Below are 5,290 nucleotides of genomic sequence, written 5' to 3'. Positions count from 1 at the left end.
AGATAGTTTATTCCTTAATCTGAACAAATGTCGCCTAAACTCGATATTTCTTCACACCGGAATAAACTATCTCAATAAACCAGCCATGGAAAACTAACCGATAAATTACATCATAATTTCGGTAAGTGAATTTTCGGCTAACTTGGGACAGTTGGCTGCAGTCAAGAAAGCGGTTAAGAAGGACAAAAAGCCGGCGGTTGAAAGATCGGAGAGTCAGTCAGATTCCTCCGAAAGAACCCAATCTACAAAACCAGCCGACTCGGGCAACCGCACGGTTTCCCCTAATCCGATTCCGATCAATGTGGAGTTTCCTACAGCTATTCTGGGTGTTGAGCAGAATATGGCCGAACGGGTCCTTTCACCAAATCCGGCAGAATTATCGGCAAGTAAAGCCGACAAGTCTACATTTAAAGGGGCTTCAATGCAGGAGATAAGTATCCCTATTCCATCTCTTAATCCTGAAACTATAAACATCCCCATCTAGTCTGATGGGGGTGCGGATGAAGAAGTCCCTTAGAGGACTTCGGATCAAATCAACAATGTTGTAGTTTCTATCAATCGGGTTATGGAATCCGAGTTGACGAGCAAACTCCTTGAAACCGGTCAAGCAGATGAAGATGACCGGATAAGTGATGCTGACAAGTCCAAAGAAACGGCCAAAAATGAAGAAGACATGATCATGGAAGATCCTCCGGTGCAAGGAGGTAGTCAATCTGTGAAAGATACCACCGGTCCGGCTTTTGAATAAATTCCTTCAACCAGACACGATCAAAATCCGCCTCATGAAGAGACGGATAAACATGACACTACACCGGATTCTGAAGTTCCGGTTTCTCAACAAGAGGTTGACGATATGGTTAATTGGCTTCTTAGAATATCGGAGGATCTGGCCGAAGAAATATCCCGCCCATTCAACAATTGGTTTAAAATCAGAAATGAAGTTCACTTCAAACATATGCTCCCCAACTACACCGAAAACGAACACTGGCCGAAACTGGTGGCCTTGGAAGACGCAGTCTTCGACCTTGCAAAAACAAAATTCATTCTGCTGGTCATGGCCAGAGGGAAACTCGTTGACGCAAATGCAAGATTAAAAGCAATGACCGAAACATTGGAAGATGTTCAAGGGGAACCAACCAAGGTGGAAAAGCGGGTAAGAGAAACCGCTCTCAAAATTATAAACGATCTTGAATCTGAGATCGCAAGATTGGATGAAAAATCGGTGAAAGACGTTCAAGGCTATTATCCGGATAACGAAGATTCTGACAACTACAAAGATTACCCGGGTAAGACGATCGTTGATGTCTGTCAGTCATCTAGACCGACGGGGGACCAGCAAGAAGAAAGTCACGTGAAATCTCTTGAGGAAAAAGACGGTCGCACCGCTTCCCCATCGGCCAAATCTACAAGTAATTCTGTTATTAATGTTAACTCTGCAGAAACAAATCTTGCTAACCAAGGCGAACCGAGAATGGCTTTATCGGTCCACTCCCCTCATCTTGTGCAAAGTCACGAAGTTGCCCATCTTTCGGACAACATGAAGGGACTTATTCTTGATGATGTCGACAAATCAATGGCCAAGTGGCAGGCATTCTTGGAGGCTAGAGCCTCCAAAACTAATTCAAAGATTGAAATGGTTAAGTCAACGGTTGAGTCGACCACCTCTCAACTACTTCAAATGATGCAAGTTATGTCCGCTCAGGTTGAGGAGTTTGCAAGAGTCAAGGCTGTGGCCACCGAAGAGCAGATCTGAGCCGATGCAGAAACGGCTCTAAAAATCCAGGCCGATGAAGAATAACATGAACGGTAGTGAAAGAAACTTGAAACAACTGATGCACGTTTAGCCCGAGAAATTCATGAAGAAGAAATGGCCAAACAAAAAGCAGCCGAAATAGAAGATGCCGAAACAACTCAAAATCCTCAACCAACCGAGCAGCCGATTGGCATGACGACAAGGGCACAGACAAATAAAAGAAAAAGGAAGGAAATAAACGAACTATTATCTCGGGTGGAACAGAGTAATCCTCAAACGGTTGTAATTCCTACTGTTCCACTAGTCGGCGACGAAGAAGCGGGTGATACTCCTCTAAATACAAGGAAACGCAAAGCCGTACCGACTCCTTCTGTCCCCTCAACCATTCAGCCGAATCAGGGCACAAATGATGGAACCATTGCCAACTTCATACGGGATGGAAGAACTCCACCCTCTGGGAACCAGACGACCGACCAGATCGGAAGACGGCTTCTTCAACTTCGACCGAACCACTTCAAGACCGAATTTCATATCCGGTTGGAGTTTCGACGCAGATAAGAGGGTGAGATAATGGAATGAGGAGCAGGAGGCAAAGGCAAAAGAACAGGGGGGAAATCCAAACTCTTGAACTTAAGCTTTATTTTTTGCTTTATACATTAATCTACTAAGTATTATGCTTTTGAAACTTCGGCTTATGACTCTATTTTTACAATATATATAATATTATTTCGGTTTATAACACTAGTTTTGATACTTTTTGGTTAAAAGCATCAAAAAAGGAGAAATTGATGAGAAATTTCTATAAAAATCGGCCAAGTAAATTTAAGTTCTTTAAAAATTCCGGCTAACAAACACAAATTTTAAATATTTATTCTAAATAATCAAAAGGGAAGAAATCGTTAGAAAAATCAAGATAGTTAATTTATTAAAAGAAAATTAACTATCTAAAGAACTTAATCAATCCTTAACCATATGTGTAGGAACAACTGCAACCGAATCGGCTAAATCCATCAACAAGATCGGCCAAACCGAAATGTTCAACTTGATTCATTCTCTTGGTTAAACAAAATCGGCTCAAGCACATTCGAAGTTAAACCGGATCGGCTCAAACAAAGGCCCGGCTAGAAGTGTTAATCGATAAGTTTCGGCTGGCTCAACGCATTGTAGATCCTAAAGCCAACGGGAAGATTATTCAAAGTTATGAATAACTTGAAGATGACGTAATGAATATATCTTGTAAATATGTAAAAGAAGGTTCTGAGATAAGGCATGCGGAAATCTAATAATTGCAGATTTTATCCAAGATCACAAGCAACCTTCACGGTGCAGGCGACGGCCCTTATGCATGGCTGCCATGTATACAAACAGCAATACTAGCTACTCTGACCGGCTCGGCTACCTATGACCAATCAACTCAAGAGTGAGAAATATGACCGTGGTCATATTTCCTATATAAAAGGAAGCCAAAGAATTGAAGAAATACGTGTGCAACCAACCCTCTTTCACCTGATCAAGCTTGAAAAGCATCTAAAACATACTGAATCTAGACAGTTCTTTTGATCAAAGTGAAACAGTTGTAAACGTTAAATATTCTGTTTGTAAAAGTATTACATCACTGTGTAAGTGTTGTAAAGTGAACGACGAGCAATAAATAAGACTTGATCGTATTGTGTATTGTGTTGTGGAATATTCCTTAGTGAATATCCTTCTCACTATTTGAGAAGAAGGGGTGACGTAGGAGAGTTTGCTCCGAACATTCATAAAAACCTGTGTTTTATGTTCTTCATTTGCTTTATATCGCTAAACTAACTGAACCGGCTCTCTCCTCATTCCAACCGAACCGAATTCACTTCACTTAAACCGTCTTCTCCATATTACCTTCTTTAACCGAATCATGTGCAGTTGCTTCAAGTTGAAACATACATTTCCGCCCTTGAACTCGGTTCAAGAGTCTGTGACAACCTGTGTTAGGATCTAGATCGTCGATGGCGGACCGGGGTCCGGTTAACACTGTAACACTCAATGGTTGGCGTTTAATTCGGTTAGAGATTAATACCGGTTTCAATACTGCACAGGCTGTCACAAACCCTTGAACCGAGTTCAAGTGCGGAAGTGGTTTGTTTCAGACTGAAACAACACACACACAAGATGAATAGAGATAGGTTTTGGAGAATATCGGTTTGTAGATTATGAGGTCGGTTTGAGGTTTAGTGAATCGGTTAGAGTGATGTAAGTCGGTTAGGACAATACAAGTCGGTTAGAATGCGGAACCGGCAGAAAGTAAAGAACAAGACACAGGTTTTTATGGATGTTCGGAGATAAAACTCCTACGTCACTCCTTCTTCTCAAACCGCGAGAAGGATATTCACTAAGGAATACTCAACCACACTACACAATCGAGACTTATTTACTGCTCGATAAACACTCTTACAATTCTTACAAAAATTGTAATCACACTTCAAATGCACACTTAAACTTTGAATCTTGTAGAGACATAAACACAACTTGTAACTTGTAACTTTGGTTGTTGGAGCTCTTAATTGTGTAACTCTCTGTTGTTAGAACTACTAGAATATTCGAAATTTTGTAACTGCATTTACTCATCTTCAACTCCTTCTTTTATAGTTGAAATGTGCCAACGGTCACATTTCTTCAACGGATACCTTCAGGGTAATCCTTAAATCTGATTAGTTGAACAGAGGTTCAGCATTGCATTAATTGCGGTTTAAGCTTCCAAGGCATGGAGCAGACTGGCTTCATTTGTCTTTTACTTAATATGGCAATTGTCGGTTGGTCAGTTACCTGCATCTGGAGAACTGCACCTTTGACTTGTACCAAAATGGTAACTGTTTCTTTAGGCAATCTTCTGCAGCCTTCAGAGTATCATCAAACTTGTATGGATATGGCAATGTCACAGTTTGTTCCTTTGGTATCATCTTCCGCAGATACTCAAAGTGTTCATTTGCACCAATTTGTAGATTGTACTTAGTTTGATAATCTTGACTTCTTTCTTTAAGTAGTTTCTTCGTCGGTTTTTCGGTTGGATACTGCATTTCGGTTTAGGATTTCTACCGGTTGTTCATAGCTTCAGGTTAACCGGATAACTTTCGGTTTTTGATACATCCTTTGCTTCTTCTTCTTCTAACCGGTTTGATTACTTGACCGGTTAGATTCTTGACCGTTCAAAGTTCTTGACCGTTCCTGCACAGGAAGTTTGTTTTGTTAAGTTCTTATTTTAATCGGTCTAATTTATCTATCAATTTCTCCCTTTTTGATAATTTTATTTAAAATATTCAAAATCATGTAAGAAATAAGAAGTAAGAAGTAAGAAGTAGGGCGGTTGTTGAAAATTTGTTTGTTTTGGAAGGATTTTTGAAAAATATGTAGAAAAGTTTTATAAATATTTTGGAAAAGTTTGAGAAAAGTTTTGTCTTAAATTTTTTTTTTATCTTATCAACCTGCGTAGTGTTAAGAACGGTTCTAATCTCTAACAGGATTAGTGCTAGTTTGTGTGTGTATTGTTATAAGTGATTACCT

Source organism: Impatiens glandulifera, chromosome 9 (genome assembly GCF_907164915.1).
Source record: "Impatiens glandulifera chromosome 9, dImpGla2.1, whole genome shotgun sequence".
NCBI classification, from domain to species: Eukaryota; Viridiplantae; Streptophyta; class Magnoliopsida; order Ericales; family Balsaminaceae; genus Impatiens; species Impatiens glandulifera.
This window is presented reverse-complemented; position numbering follows the sequence as displayed.